Source organism: Tachypleus tridentatus, chromosome 13 (assembly GCF_004210375.1).
Source record: "Tachypleus tridentatus isolate NWPU-2018 chromosome 13, ASM421037v1, whole genome shotgun sequence".
NCBI lineage: Eukaryota > Metazoa > Arthropoda > Merostomata > Xiphosura > Limulidae > Tachypleus > Tachypleus tridentatus.
Window position 1 is genome coordinate 105833187 of NC_134837.1, and position 17529 is coordinate 105850715.

The 17529-nt window shown below is 33.1% G+C and overlaps 1 protein-coding gene and 1 pseudogene across 7 annotated transcripts in view; both read left to right on the forward strand.

The window, feature by feature from the left end:
* The window catches only part of LOC143237598 (cadherin-like and PC-esterase domain-containing protein 1), a 275925-nt gene that overhangs the window by 156805 nt on the left and 101591 nt on the right, over positions 1–17529 (forward strand). The window lies entirely within an intron of this gene.
* Positions 1–17529, forward strand: part of LOC143238564 (aconitate hydratase, mitochondrial-like) — a 41191-nt pseudogene that overhangs the window by 11194 nt on the left and 12468 nt on the right. The window contains exons 5-15 of the transcript XR_013020647.1: positions 1684–1753; positions 1962–2102; positions 2530–2628; positions 4835–4939; positions 5202–5293; positions 5795–5900; positions 6485–6642; positions 7222–7295; positions 7565–7749; positions 7891–8096; positions 15416–15513. The product of XR_013020647.1 is annotated as an aconitate hydratase, mitochondrial-like (transcript). The remainder of the gene's footprint in view (positions 1–1683; positions 1754–1961; positions 2103–2529; positions 2629–4834; positions 4940–5201; positions 5294–5794; positions 5901–6484; positions 6643–7221; positions 7296–7564; positions 7750–7890; positions 8097–15415; positions 15514–17529) is intronic.

A 17529-nucleotide genomic window follows, 5' to 3' on the forward strand; every position in this document is an offset into this window, starting at 1 on the left:
TCAGGTGTATCTATTGTCATATGCCCAGTTGGTTATTCCACATATAGATGCATTAGTCACCCACCTTATTTTCAAACCAACCATTTTTTAGTCCCTGGTTCCTCATCCCTTGGCTTTAACAGTAGATGTCTTCAGTCAGAATTTGTACATCCTCTGTTTTTATGTCTGTCCTCTTTTCCTTCTCTTTCCTTGAGTTTTGTCTATTCTCATGAAGGTGGGCAGTGAAGGCATCCTTTTGTATGTGCTCAATCCCTTTCAGTTGAGAGAAGAGTGGTGATGTTCTGTGGGTGTAGATGGTGTGAACCTTCTTACTGTTGAGGACTAGAAGAAAAGTACTTGATGCTATGTGGTTGTGGATTGCAGATAATTGAGCTAAATGCATTTTACCCCTATAGCTGGGATTCCTCATCTTACTGCCACCTGGGTGCTAGTTCCCAAGTAATCTGGTGGTGTAGAACTGAACTAACTAGCACAATTCCTCACATGTGGTTAGTAGGGATATCTCGTCCTACCACAGAGGGATGTAAATTCCCAAGGCTGCTAGGTTTTTGTATTTGAGTAAATCACTACATTGCATTTCCCTTTCCTACTGTCACCCATACATGTTTTTCGGGGTGGCACGATATTAGTTGTGAACTACATGTGCCCTGACTAGAATAACAGAACAGAATCTGTTTTTCCTTTATCCTTCATCTTGAAGGGAAAATTGTAGGGACCCTATAAATGCCCTAAACTGCATAGGTTTGCAGTGGACATGACCCACTGATTACATTCTCATTCACATTAATCACTCTGCACCACTTGACATGTCCAACTGGGTATTTTATGTGCTCATTTTGACTCGAATTAGTGACGTGTATTTTCACAACAAACAAAGAGTATAACTGGTCCAGATGTGGTGTGGTCTCTCATGGTTGTGTTCTTCTACCAAGAGATGTTAAACTCCATAAACATTCTCTGGAAACTTTCTGAAGGGAGCTTACCTAGGTGCATTTTGCACCAGTCTCTTCACTATGTCAAAGCGGGATTCTAACTATTATGTGAATATAGAAAAGATATTATATCAGAAGTTAAAATCTTTGTGCACTGAAAATGAATTTCTGAAAGATACACTTACACTTTCCGCCCTACCCTCCACTTTTGGTGCTTCTTTTTTGCCTAATCTTGAAGTGAAAATTGGATTCTATTATATAGAGGGAAGCAAGTGTGTGTCATGCTCTTATTGATGAATGGTTAGCGCATGATTATATGTATTCTTTAAAACAGCTGTATCAGTTTAAATACATACTGTAATGGGAGTATCATGGTTAGTGGTGAGCAAAAATTTTTACATATAAAGTGCAGCACTGAATGAAAAACACTTATGTGAGAAGCAGTATCTATCTATCTGAAATATATCTTTAGTGTTGGAAAATTTTAACATCTATCGCTCATTGAATAGTTAATTTTAATCATTCATGTTTGGTACTAAGGCAGTGATCTTTGTTAAGAAATATAGAAGAAATGTAAAAGCTTTTTCAAATACCATTTTATAATCTGGACCTACTGATATTAGTCATTAGAACAATTAATTAACAAGATTTTGAATATTTCTGTTCAGCTTTCTTGTACATTGAATAACTAATTGATTTTTTAAGTATATGCCATCATTGTTTTGTTTTTTTATGAACCATTCCTGCCCAGATTGTATTGGAGAACTATGCATTTCCAGGGGTGCTGTTAATTGGTACTGACAGCCACACACCAAATGGAGGTAAAATTGTAACTTTTGAAAAAGAAAAAAAAGAGTATAATGGTTTGGTTTGTTAGTATGTAAAAAAAAAGTGCAAGAATCCAACAACATGTTATGTGATTTAAAAACAATGCTTTTATAATAATTAAAAAAAATGAAAGATGTGAATAAAATATTATTTGAATTACCCACAATTTAAATTTCCTGATGCAGTGATTTGAAAATGCAGGTGGCTTAGGTGGTGTGTGTATTGGTGTGGGTGGAGCTGATGCTGTTGATGTCATGGCTAATATTCCATGGGAACTTAAATGTCCTAAAGTTATTGGAGTCTGTTTGACTGGTAAAATTTCTGGTTGGACCTCTCCAAAAGGTAACTGTATAGTCTTCTAATGATTAAGATTTTTTATTTTATCTTAAAGGGAATTGCAAAATATTTGTATTAAATTTTTATTTACATATTTAAGAATTCTTAAAAATATGTGTGGTCTTAAGTGTTACTTTCTCTTATATATGTGATACTTTGGCAGCTTATATTTTAAGCACTATATTTGCAGTCTTCAAGGAGATGGGTATGTTAAGTTTTATGGGAGAAATGGAGGGGTAGCACTTTATAGAATTTTATTTTTCTGTTTAGTATGTGATTCTCAAGATAGATAGTATTAAACATGCCAAGAGAGAAAAAATGAAGCTATAGTGCAATGGTACTATTCCAGTTGTAATTCTTAAAATACCTGATATCTTAACTGTTGAAGGAGACATTGAAACTGTTCTTGAATATCAGTTGTTTCTTGTTACAGATGTGATCCTTAAGGTAGCTGATATTTTAACTGTTAAAGGAGGAACTGGAGCTGTAGTGGAGTATTTTGGACCTGGAGTTGAATCAATATCTTGTACAGGTAAATATAGTGTTTTTCTACTAACCATTTAATTATGTTTATTTAATAAAATTCATTGTTGTACTTACAGTAGTTTTCGTATTTTATATTTGAATTAATCTATGTATATATATTATTGTAGTTTCATTTAAAAACAAATATTTGCTTCTTTTAATTTAAACCTTACACAGTGATAATTAAGTGTAATATGTTTTATCCTATACATGGATAATAGGACCAAAACAATCAAAACTTACAGTTGAGTGCCAGTTAACCATTTCATGACAGGTCACAGGTCTAAAACCATGTTATTGTGTTTCTTGACTTGCATTCAAAATTTTATTGAACTACTATTTTATGAATTTATGTCAACAAGTTTGAAATCAAATTGTGGATTATAATTCAAATGTTAGTATTATATATGGGTTGATTTCTTAATTTAAAAGTAAATATTAAAAGAACACACCTAAATATAGATTTTAGTGAGTCATGTCGTATAATGAATGCAGCATTGTTTAAAATTAGATGTTTGTAATGTTAAAATATTAAGTCTGTAGTTTCATACAAATTAGAAACTCAAATTACTAATATTATCAAGCTAGAACAAAATAAGAACCTCGTATCATTTTATTTTGCTGAGGTATGGCTTATGTACTGAAACAAACACTGTGGCCCCATTCACATCTCCATTTTTGAAAACTGTTTCTTGTATACACTTACTTCAATATATGACATGTGAATAACCAGTCAGTAGCTTAGAATGACCCCTAGTGGTTTCCCTGCCAGTTTAATTTTTAAAAATACTACAACTTTTTTCGATCCAAGATTTCAATGAGTTTGTTAAAAGTGTCATTTTTTTAAAATCTAAATTCATCTTAGTAACTAAGCTTCATAAATTATAGTGAAATTCTGTAGTATCAGTGTATTTATTTAAGATTTGTTGGTTATTCAACTTTATATATATATATATATATATATAAAACCTTAAAATCATTTTGTTTGGTATCATCCAAATGCAAAATTTGAAAAGGCGTAGCAACCTATGTCCAGCAGCAACCAAGTGTGAAGGCCATAGCAAGAAGAGATAATTGTTTGCTTTACATCTTATAGAACTTATTGTTCTATATTTAAAAAATAAGTTTAATAATTTATTTCTAAATACTAATAATCTATATACATATATAGTGTATAACAATTGAAATGTGACTATATGTTACAAAATACTAGTCTACTTAAACAAAGCCAAGACGGCAAAGAGTAAAGGTCAGTTTTACATGACTGTACATGCACTATGTCAATGCAAGTCATGTAATGACAGCTAGGCATGACTGGAAGGTCAATATAATAAAAAAAATAATATATATACATGTAATTATATAGAATTATGAGACGTAAACTACTTAGTCTAAACATTTGTATTTTTGTTATAATGTGTAGTCATTATAGTATAAAAAAAAGCATAACTTATATTTATTTCCCAATTATTTTATGATGTTTACAAGGTTGGTCAAGTGATAGATCCCACATAGTTAGAGTGTAGAAAATAACATAAAATATAAAGTTTTACTGAAAACAAATGTTTGAAATGTATTTAGGAGGTTTTAGAGATTATGCAAATAATAGTTTTTTAATCATAACTTGAAATCACTTTGCACTCAGACTCTATTTTCACAAACAAATCTTTTGTAAAGATATTCAATTAAATAATCAGAGTTTTGGTATACAAAATACTTGTAATCTTTTCTAAAGGTCTGCCAAAATTTGTGAAGATACACATGCTGTATCAAAAGGTATGGTGCAAATACTTAATGTGTGTGAATGTGTAGATGAACTTGTGAGCCTGTAGTGAAAATGGTTTGCTGTCCACTACATATCATATTGTTGTGTATCTGTTATGAAAAGTGTAGTAGAGTATAAATATAACAATTCAAACGGTTTAAAATTTATTATGAGAGCTCTGGTTCATCAACGAAATGTTTGTCTTATTCTAGAAGAACTGAATCTTGATGATCTTAGTCTTTCTACATAATCTAATTTTGGAACGCTACATAAATTGTATTAGTATCTATTTATTTTTTGGACAGTTTTAACATTCCAAAATTATTGATAGTATTTATTCATTTTGTTAATGTATTTTTAAAATCTAGATTTTTTTTCAGTGGGTTGCAAAGCTGTAGTTGTATTTGTTTCCTCCTCTCCAGTTTAATTTGTTTTTACTTATATGTAGGAATGGGAACAATCTGTAATATGGGTGCTGAAATTGGAGCCACTACATCTATGTTTCCATACAACCCTAGGATGACTGACTATATGGTAGCTACTGGAAGAAAAGGTGTTTTTTATTGCTTGTCCTGTATACTTTTGTAATTATAGAGTTAATTTGAGGTATTACATTCTGAGTATAATTCTGAAGCTTACATTTATTTATTTCAATTTTTTAGGATATTTAATGAAACATATATGGTAAACAGAGAATTATAGATTTCTGTGTTGTAGTTTTGTCACTGAGATGATTTGTTAATTATGTTTTCACTTTTAAGTGGTAGTGAAATTCTGAAAGTAATATTTTTCCAAATAAATGTTTTTAAATCTAGAAATAGCAGATCTGTCTGACCAATTTACATTTCTACTGACACCTGACAAGGGATGTGAGTATGACCAACTTGTAGAAATCAACTTGGATGAGGTTAGTGCATTGTTAGGATAATTGTATGAAATAATCTTATTCAGACCATTTTGGAAAAGTATATACAGAAAATCTGTTTCCTGTAATGGGCATTATGAATTTAAAGTTGTACATGATTGTTGTACTAGTACTGCATTTCACTAACTTAATCAAGTTCACACCAGAACAGTTGTTGTTCAAATAATTGGTGATATTAGTAGTTTTTTTTGTTTTTTTATACCACTGTTATGTCTGTCATATCCCAACTGGCCTGATGAATTCTGGTATTAATTGAAGAGTTTTGTTAGCACCAAGTATAGTGTGATTGAGATGTTAAATTTTTCATTACTTTCACCTTGAAGTTTGTGTGTAATTTAAGTCATTGAAATTAAAGATTGTTTTCATTAAGTGGTTTTGACAACAGATGAATAAAGTAACTTGAGTTTCTTGATTATAATATATGATAAACACATTAAAAGACATTGCCAGTGTGTTACTTTTTAACTAATTTTGTTATTACAGTTGGAACCTCATATAAATGGACCTTTCACTCCAGACCTTGCTCATCCTATCTCTAGGTTTGGGAAGCAAGCCAAAGAAAATGGATGGCCATTGGAAATTAAAGTTGGTAAGTTTAAGTTTCTTGACATCACTGAAGGTGAAGCTTTATTAAGCTATACCAAATTAATCAAATATGAACTGTCTGATTGTAAGTTATTGAATTTTTGTTTTCTTTGTGGTGGATTGGGCATTGACTAGTGGTCAGCTTAATCAGACTGTGAGTCCAAAAATTCACAGGTTTGTAGTCCAATGATGCAGAATCATTCTCCATAATATGGGACAATGGGTGAATTATGAGACTGAATTATGAATATAACTCATGAATTGTTGGTGGGTGCTGTTGTATTTTTTGATTTTTCTCTAAACTGTCAGTTCAAAGTAAGAGGGATGGTTATGTGTACAAATGTATCTTAGTGTAGCTTTGCACAGAAATTCATAACTTCCAGTATATAAAATAAAAAAATATCACAAAAAGGATGTGTTTACTTGTTTTTGTGCATGAATCATTAAGGCAGTATTCCTCAGCATATTTACCTTTAGTACAATAATTGTCGTCTTAAATGTTGCTTTCTTAGTTTTTTTTTAAATATGCCAAAGATACTCCCCCTATCAGGGAATTTTTCTTAAGAAATTCTGATAACATTTTCTAAGGTTTAATTGGGAGCTGTACTAACAGTAGCTATGAAGACATGGCTCGAGCCAGTAGCATAGCAAAACAAGCCCTGAATTATGGACTAAAATCCAAATCCAAATTCACAGTCACTCCAGGCTCTGAACAAATCCGTGCTACTATTGAACGTGATGGTCAGGTAGGTGGTATATTTAACTTCCCTAAAATGAAATGTTGAAGATAAATTTATTGTCATCGAGACTGCAAAGATGTCGAGGGCTAAATGGGCTGAGAAATGCAATATACCAAGTAAATGTTTCAAGGATGAACAAGAATCACAGTTAGTTTTGTAATTGAAAAGGTTACTTTTTGTTGCTGAGTTGTTCTGAATATTTAAATTCAAGTTTTCCTCAAGTTCACTTAAATGATTTTGTGATATCTGGTAATTTTCTTAACCAAAAGTAAGTAATATATTAGTGCAAGCTTATCACAATCATAGAAGTGGTTTGTTAACTTTAGTTGTAGTGAAATAGTTCTTTTACTTTACTACTGTCATGAGACAGGCCTCAGTGACAGCTGATTTAATATTTAAGTTCGATTATCTATAAAGAATTCATGTTTTGCTCTATTTGCATAGTGTAGAAAAACGTGTTTCAAGTTATGCTAATAGCAACTGATGAAAGTTTGTATGCAGCTCAAAACTGATTGTAAGTTTTTATTTATCAGTATTTTGATTCCTACAAACTAAATTTTAATGGTAGCTTTCTTTGTTTTTTAGGCTAAAGTATTTCAAGAATTTGGAGGTGTTGTGTTAGCTAATGCTTGTGGACCTTGCATTGGACAATGGGATAGGTTTGTGTTATGTTTAATCAAATGCATTGATTTTATTTCTTGAAATGCCAAGTATATTGTTGTTGTTTTTTATCTTATCTTGAAACTAGGACCAGATACATTCCCTCATTGTTGATTTTTTTAAACAAAATGTTAAGTGCACACTTAATATCTATTTCAAAATAAAGCATGAAATCAGTAGTGTACACAGGTATGTGTGAGTACTTTTGTAAACAGTATATCATTGCAAAACAAAGATTGCAGTTATGTCTTTTACACTACTTTTACAGGAAAGATGTTGCTAAAGGTGATAAAAACACCATTGTTTCATCATATAATCGGAATTTCACTGGACGAAATGATGCCAACCCTGCAACCCATGCTTTTGTAGCATCACCTGAACTTGTTACTGCTTTGTCTATTGCAGGAAGATTAGATTTCAACCCACTAGCTGATGAGTTAACTGGAAGTAAAGGTATATTATTAAATTTAAAGCGTATTCAGGAATTGGGAATCGTTTTAGTTAATTTTGCTAGAATTGCATTCCTATAGAGTTATTTCATACAATTCTCGTCTGTTAAACTTTAAACCATAATCAGTATTTGGAAATTTTCAGGAGAAAGATTTAAGCTAGAAAGTCCACAAGGTGATACCTTACCATATCAAGGGTTTGATCCAGGTCAGGACACCTATCGGTCTCCTCCAGAAGATGGCTCTTACATTGATGTAGATGTTGACCCCAAGAGCCAAAGATTGCAGTTACTTGAGCCATTTGATAAGTGGGATGGCAAAGACTTAATAGATTTGCTGATTCTGATAAAGGTATAGGTTTTACTTGTGAATTTTAATTGTGCAGACATTCCCAGAACTGCTCAATTATCAGTAATATAGTAAAATCAACCATACACCTGAAATGGGGAAGTATTGCTGTGATAATAGTAATTTGGAATTTCATAGATGTTATCACTTGGTGAAATTTAAGTTCTTGCCTGAAAATAAAAACTGATATGATGTATTGCAGAAACAGAAAATATAACTAAAATAAAAGAGTAAGAAAAAATTTACCAAAAGTATAGGTATATGAAACAAAGGAAAATAATGTACTGAAAAGCTAGTTTATCACAAAGTGGAATAGAGAAAACAGAAACAAGTCTTTATCAAAATTATTTTCCTCCTTATTTTATTTTCTCTGTTTCCTTAATTCTTTGTTAGTTTAGACTTATTAATTTTTGTCGTATTTTACCTTTTTTTTATTTATTTTTCTTTGTATGTGTACTTTCAAAGACAATACACATCTCTTCTAACAGAAAGCTATCTTCCCTTGCATCTGCTATAAAGATTTGCTGCCACTAGCCTTTAAGCAACTCCAACCTAAACTCAGAAGATATCTCATGAATTGTTCTATGGCATAAGGATGCTATTATGCAGTAAAAGCCACCTATTAGTAGGAGGGTGATACCATCTTTTGCACACTAGCTTTCACTATGCTTTTGCACTTATGAGCTTCATTCCTTTTTTTCAGGAATAAGCATACAAGACATTTTTGTTTTTTTCTCCTTTAATCACAATTTTCAGTCAATTAAGGGATGTTGTCTCCTTTTTTCTTCTGATTATGAACTTTCACATTTATGAAACATCCATTTCTTGCATGACTGAGTAATATCTTCACATTAGTCCAGCTTCAAAGTGTACGATCTGATGGGCATAGTGTAGAAGGTTGTGGGTTCTATTGTATTCATCCATTCACCTGGTGTTCCTTCACCTCATCCTGAGTAGTAGTATGAAAAGGAAGACAGCTTTAACCATGTTTGTTTTTATTGTTTAGAATTTTCAGACTTCCTCATATTATCAAGATCTTATAGCTCATGTATGTTCTCTTCTACCCTCCTTCATAATCCTACCTCTAAATAATTTTACATTTTTCCTCCTTTCTCCTGATATTGGTATTCATGCAACTACCATATCAGGTCATCTATATTCCTGCTATCATATGCCTTGTTCTCCTCACATTTCTGGTTCTTTTATCCTGGCCTACAGTTATTCAAACTTCCACTTTCTAAAGTCACCAACCATGGAGTCTCTTTTGCTTGTTTGAGAGACAGGTCCATTGGGGTTGGTTACACTTTTAATTGTCTAATTCTTTCATCCTCACCTAATCCCCGTGTCTGTGCTTTGTTGCCTTTCTTCTCTACACCTCATGTCAGAAGCACTTCATTGAGCCCCATGTTACTTTACTGCTTGTTCCCATTCTCTTGTTTTTTCTACCATTGACCAGACTACTTTTTCTACCTTTTCCCTGCTCACTTGGATCATTTGTTGTCAGATAGGGAACCTTCCTTTCCTATGTTCAGCTTACTTTCTCCTTTTTTAAAAGACCTCTGCCTCACTCCCTTTCTTCACCCTTTTCTTTGTAAGACATATCAGATTCAATTGAATTGTGCAAATAACCTGCTCATCATCAGTCCTCATTAACTTCCTTGCTTATTTTACTTCATCCCTCCCACTCCTGAATCTCACCTAATATTTCCTACTTTCTGTATATCCTTCTTTTCTGCTCAACTTATCTTCAGACTCACCAGTCTCTTAAGTGAATACAGAACATTTTCAGATCTCATGAGGACTCATATGTTGTGTTATGCAGAACCTTTGGGAAAAACTACCTGTAGACAGATAGGCTAATCTAATTCTCAGTCACAGATTTTCCCTTCATTCCTCCTCTTTTCAGCTCATACCCAGTTCACTTCACTCCTTCTTTCTATCTCATCTATCTTACACATCTGTTAGATGCTGTATCAGATCTGTTGGTGTATGACTCTTCTTCAAGGTTTAACTCTTGCTGCTTCATGATAATCAAAAAGACTATGAACTTTTGTATAGAAAATTTCTTTTCCCTTTATAGTTCCCTTTGTTTCACCTGGTTTATAGGTGATTAAGGTCAATGTCTTGGATGTATTCCTTTATATTCCTATTGGAGAGTCTTCAAGACGTTTCTCTTGACTCGTATCAGAATTGTATGATACAATTTCAGGCTTTTCTACCTGACATTGCTTCAGCTTCCTATTCTTTCAAGAGAGTAGTAAAGACTTTCCCTTGCCATCTGCATTGACTAGATCTGCAATTACATTATTTTACATATTATAATTTATCTCAGAGAAGTGTTCAATTTTAAATAGCTGAAAATTTTAATGTAGAAGTTAATTAAAGGTCAATATTTATTAAATTTAAGATACTTGCCAACAAGATTTATATTTGTAATTTTTCTTTCTTAACACATATATTTTAATCTACTAACAACAATACAGTTTATAACAATGGCTATTTTAAACAGTTATTAAAAAAAGTTGTTTTATATACAAGGGTTTTACATACTATATTTATATTTAGTCTTCTATCTGATCTAGAATTGAATATTTCATCAACATTTCAAGTCCATGATAAGCAAATTAATTCTGAGTTGATATTGTTACACTTCGCTTAAGCTAATTAGCTTAGTTGGCCTCACTTCCTTACAAGCTGACTTTTTACTGATGAAGATATTTAGTATCCTTATAGAAATACTAGCATCCGAAGCTAGTTTGCTGAAGTTTTGTGGTTTGTAATGTTTGGAATCTATAAGCATTCCCAGTCAAATTCTGTAGGTTTCTGACTAATAAGCATTAATCACAATTATAGCTTTGGAGGCTTACAGTATACTGACTGTAGCTGACCAATAATAATAACAACTGTCTCTTGGCACATCAGTTTTATGTACCAACCACATGAGAATCTTGAACTTTTAACAATATTCAAAAACATGCTAGTGTTTTCATAAAACAAATATTTTTTTTCTTACTCTCAAGAATATTATACAGATTTAGAAAACAGGCAGGACTTGCACAATACACATCCAACAATGTATATCATATGCATTAAAAAAAACTATACTGAAATAAATGTGTAACAGTAAATCTGTTACAATTATTACATCTACAATTAGTTTCTTCTGCTCCCCCCCCCCTCACAGGTAGTCTTTACTTCACAATTCTCTTCATTTGCTAAACTTCCAATCCTTTCTAACCTTCACCAAATATCTAGCTCATATGGGACTATTTTTCAAATTATTTCTCATCTGGGCTTAATGTACTCCTATCCACCTGTAAGCTTTAGAGCTTTCTACCAAAAAGACACAAACCTATCCTACTTTTGCTGCATGACAGGTTCTGTTGCTTTTGGGGACCATGACTTCACCAGAAGTGTTTATTTCTTTTGGCCATGGTTCAATGTACTTCCTTATTGATACATTTGGACTTGGTGATTCTTCTGTTCTCTCTCTTCTTTTCCAAGGATCTTTCATGATTGCTGGATGTCTCTACTTCCATCCAAATTCGACTTTCACCTTTTCACTAACACTTCCTTATCAAGATGGAGAGTATCTCTGAATAACTTTCTTACATTTTTCTCCTTTGCTACACCAACGTTTTCATACTTTTGATAGCATATCAGGAAGGGTACCATATCCTGGATCTTTGTTTTTAAACCCTAAACCTTCTTTATTGTTCCTGTACCCCTGTCTCTCGTCTTCATATCTTTCTTGGGACATTTCTTCTAACAGAGGCTGGGTCTATCACTTGTTCTGTTTGGTTTGTTAATCATTAGGGGTTGACACCTGCAGAATGATGAGTATTTCTTTTCTTCAGATTTGCCACCAATTCTTTCATTTCTTATTTCTGACAGCTGCTGGATGAGATCCTCCAGAATTTCATGTGAATTATATCTCGCACCTTCTTCAGCCACCACATTTACCGGCTACTGTCTTGTCTCCTGTGGGCTCTTGCCTGTCTCTGTTTAATCAGTGTCCTTTCATCTTAATTTATGTAACATTGCTTAGAGAATCCTATCAGGTGGCTGGTGGTACCTTTCAGTCTTCATGTATGTTCACTGTTGAGATGTGATGTTCAGCAAGACCACTCAAGGTATATTCTGATGTCTATCTACTGTTTGATTCATACAGTCTGGATCAGACAGTAGATAGACATCAGTAAAACCATCATCCATCAAGTGGTGCTTTGCATACTTCCCTGGTTCATACTTGCTGAGTTGTCAAAATAGGTTTATGTGGTCACATGTTGCACTGTCTTCAGTAAAGACCTTTCTGGCTGAAACAGGACTGATGGGGATTTGTATATTTACTCTGAATCTCTCATCACAAATTCCTCTTTTTTTTTTTTTTTTATCAAATGGAGCTTGGGAGACTCTTATTTATCACTTACAATTTTCTAGCTTCTGGGGTGGTGGACTATGAAAAACACCCACTGATTGTGACTGACCTAACTGCCAGAGCTAGAACAAGGGGTGTCACTTAGAAAGAATTGGAACAGTGATGACACTGTCACTGTAGACAGGTCATCCTTCATATAATTATGCTAAAAACATGCCAGAAGCACTTCACTGTGCCTTCCTGCAATCTGCATCTGTACAGCAGAGTTTAGGCAAGTACATCAAAAGTCTGTGCCTTATACCTGCGGCTTGGAACTGTCCAGCAGAGATGAGGTGAGCTCATTCCAAGACATGTGACTGTCAAGTTGAGGTACAGTTACGACAGAAAGTGTTGTACCCTGTGTCCCAGTGTTTTTTTTGCTCATAACTTAAAACGTGTCACGAGTAGGCTAATAGAAGTATAATATATTATAAATATTATACCAACACAAATCTACATAAATTTTTATGTAAATTAAATGACAAATAAACTGTTTATAAACAAATAATCAAAAATAGGAGGAGCAGAAAGTGTTAGGTACAGTTCAGAATGTGTGAAACAACTGATATTCCCATACAAATTTTATTTAGTTTGGCAAATAAACTACATTATACCATTCCAAAACTAGACAGTGTGTTCATAGTTATTAGAATTTAGCTGGCAAAAAATGTACTTCTGGCAATTTAGCACTGTCTCCGTCATTATCTGCTTGGTCATCATGGCGAACAGGAAACAACTGTCCAGTGATTTAAAAAACCGATTTATTGTAAAATACAAGTCTCGTATGTCTCTTTTTGGTATTGCTACACAACTTAATGTGCCAAAATCTACTGTTCAAAGCATAATTGCCAAGTTTTAGCTTACATGATCAACTGCTAACCTCCCTCATTCCAGGCGCCCCACCAAAATTCCAGAGAGAACCAAGAGGAAGGTTCTCAGAGAAGTTAATAAGAACCCTCGTTTAACACGTAATGACATACAGAAACTGGTAAGGGAAATTTGAGTTGAAGTAAGCACCTTTACAGTTACGAACATGTTACGCTCTTCTGGGTTCAAAGCATGCCGTCCTCGTAAAACTCCATATTTAAAGCCTGTTTATTTAGAAGCACGATTGAGGTATGCAAGAAAGCATGTAGATAAACCCTTTACTATTGGAAGAGTATTCTTTGGTCAGACGAGACTAAAATTGAGTTTTTCGCTACAATGATTTTGCTATAATTTCTGTAAGAAGGAAACAAAATCTTCCAAAGAACACCGTCCCTATGGTTAAACACGGAGGTGGCTCAATCTTGCTATGGGGTTTTTTCAGCTCTTCTGGTGTAGGCAGCTTTCACCGTGTCAACAGAATCATGAAATAAGAAGAGTAGTTGATATATTAGGCACTTATATCAAGAACGATGCTCGGAACTTGCGGCTTGGGCATCGTTGGATCTTCCAGCATGACAATGACCCTAAGCACACATCAAAATATGTGCAATCCTGGTTGCAGAGGAACCATATAAGCGTTCTAGAGTGGCCATTGCAGTCACCCGATCTCAACCCAATTGAAAACGTTTAGCATGAGTTGAAGACCAGGTTTATCAGCATCATTCGAAAAACTTGCAAGAGTTGAAGGCCTTCTATAAAGAAGAACACTTTCTGTCGTGACTGTATGTACAAGTATATCATTCCCTACTTCTGCAATAACATATCCCCAGTACTGTCAAAATTAGCACACACTACATGCTTAATATTACATAATTAGACAAATTTCTTTGCCCTCCTCCTGCAGCTGATGTTGGTATGAGAATCTACCGAAAGAGTGAAGACAGTCATATGCTATTAACCTCTGAAAGTTTCCCAACCACTATATGCATACTAGTTCTTTGACCTCTTGTGTGCAAGTACTTTGGCCATATTCTTATTCTTCCCATGTTTGTTACACATACATCTCCTTTGCCTCTTCCTTCTGTTTACTCTGGGCAAAGAGTATACCCTGGAAGAGATGAGATGCAGTTTTTCACAAGTATGCCCTTGTGGAGATCCCACCATTGTGTGTCATACATCATAGGCTTCCTTTGAATGTTTTCTGAAGAGAGCTCATCTAGGTGAAGTTTTAACCAGATCTTCCATTATACCAATGTGATATTCTAGCTTTCCATGTGAGAGGTGTGTATCCTCACAGAAGTTAATATTTGCCTAACCAGAAAATGTATTTCCGATAGACACTCACCTTTGTTTACACTTCATACTTTTTCTCCACACTTTTGGTGCAACTTATTATTCCTTTCCTCTGCAAAGAAAGAAGATCACAAGTACAAAATCATAGAGGGAGCTAGTGCATAAAGAGTTTCTGTTGCCTTCTTGTTGGTGAAGGGCTTTTACTGCATAATAATATATTTATGTAGCAGTGCAAATCACAAAATCTCATGAATAGGAGTAGCATACAACTCTTTTAGGCAGATATATGGGGAAGATAGCTTTCTGTGAAGAGAGGTAAGTGTATATATCAGAAATACATTTTCAACAAAAGAAAATGTTTTCTTTTGTGTGAATTATAACTAATAATCTTGATGAAAGTATTAGAATTTTCATTAAGTAAACTTGTTCTTATCTTTCATAATGTTCTTTTGAGTAGTTAACCTACATAAAAGAATATTTTAATATTTTGGAAGTAACTTAAAATTCCAGTATGGGTGTGTTAAGGATATATAAAATAGCATTCTAATTCTGGAATATTCCTATAACAACATTAACAAAAAGTCTCATATTTCAAAAGCAGAGAGCCTTTACTTTTGCTTTCATTTTATTAACTTCTAAAACTTGTTAAACTTTATCAGTTTTGAAAAACCCCCAAAACATCTTATTGGTTAGCTTGTGTTCTTTGAGTGGCAGTTTTATTTTGATTTTTCTTGTATATTTAAAGGTTAAAGGCAAGTGTACTACTGATCATATCAGTGCTGCAGGCCCATGGCTGAAGTACAGGGGTCACTTAGACAATATTTCAAACAACATGCTTGTTGGGTACGTTAATTTTTTTGGAAAATTACAAATGTTAAACAGTTTATAAATGTCTGAAATTTTATCATTCATGCTTTTAAAAATATCTTTAAAGCTGGAGTAATCAACTTTAAAGTTTTTGAAGAAAATGAAGCGAATACTTGACAATTGGTAGCTATGATTGTCTTCTTTTTTTTAAAGAATTTTAGTTAATTGAACATATGCTTTTTAGGAATTTGTAGAGAAATCTATTTTGAGTAAGAAATTATAAATGCTTTAGCAGAATACTTTTAGCCGTGTGTTTGCACATAGAAGATACAGTTCTGAGTATCTTTAGAGAGAGAAAAAATTGATTTTTGAACTGGTTTATTTAGAAGCATTTAATAATTGAAGGGTTTTACCTCTAACAAACTTGTATATGGAGTTAAGTACAAATATTCTTTGTTGCATTCCTTTCTCTGCTGGGTGATTTATTTGTTTTACGTTTTAAAAAGTATCCTAATAAGTGTTAGTAAAAATATATATACCAGTTTTACCCAAAAGATTTAAAGTTCATAAATGTTTGGATGTATATATTTACATAAAAATCGTTAGTCAAGCCATGATTCATAACCATTACTTTGTAAGTAAAATCCATATTATAAGTAAGATTAGTCTCTCAAAGATTAAAGATTTTAGGAACTACTAACTGTTTTCTTGTTCCTTTTTTATAAGATATACATTAAAGACAGTGATCACTTTCTCCACAATGATATAGATTTGATTCACAAATCATTATGTGATCCTTGTTTACATAAAAGTGAATTACATCCCAAAACAACCAAAAAATGGTTGCTGTCCATGCAATAACATGTAATGTCAAACCAACTTTTATAAAAGCCACAGACTCGTTTCCTGACAAAATTGAAGAAACTTTGAAATTTCCAAGTAATCACTTGTTGAAAAATAAAAACATCTATTAACTTATGCAGTAAAAAAATGCAACCACCAATGTGTAGAACATAAACAATCATTTCTTAGAGAATGTTTCAACAACCATAAATCTTCTTTTAATACCAAAAAAAAATTTCACTGTTGTACAGTGCTTTAACCAACCACAGTCATTCCATTAATGATACTACTATCATTGGCATTGAAACAGGTTTCAAAACTAAAGCAGATAAAGAAATAAAACAAGCTTATTGGCTTGCTAATCTAAACATTGTTCAGTGCTTCAGAATTAATTTAGTTCCTGGAGTCAGTGTTCTCTATTCATTAGTTTCATTTCTGTCAGAAAAATAATTTTTATTTTTTCTCACGTTATGTGAAAGCTTAATTTCCCAAAACTTACTATTTATTTAAGGTACTTTTTTATAATTGTTTTTAAAAACTGATTATTACATCTTTTTCAGTCAGTCTCCAGGAGTCACCTTTATTTTATATAAACACTTAAGTATAGATTTAAGCATACATATATCTCGCCATTTCTAAAGTATCTCTAACACCTTTTCACATAGTGTTATCACCATCAGCTATATTATACCTGAAATGAGTCATTAACACAAGAACAAAGAGAAATAGACTTTGCTATAAAACCAGATGATATTCATGACATCACTAAACTCATTTTGTTTGTATCACTCATTTGATTACACCACCATTCCCAGTTTGCCTCTGAAGAAGAAAGGTTCACTTTTTGAAAGTGTTCAGATTGTAGGGTTTTTATTCATTTCAAGCCAGGATAACAGACATTACTCATATCATGTACCCCCTGTGAGATGTTTAAATATAGTTTGTTACTCATTAAGATGTAACTCATTGTAGATAATGTTTAGATGTAAGTGGTTACTGATTTACTTGTGTACATAAAAGATAATGTTTAGATGCAGTTAATTACTCCATATCAATTGTCATTTAGAATATAATATTTAGTCGTGCTCCATTGTTCTTTTCCACGTGCATATCTCTTCAGTGTAGACGTCTGTATGTGGTGAGGGGGGACCTCTCAGAGCAGGTTCTGTCTTTTCAGTCTACCTCCTCTAGGATTTGAACGTTCATCCA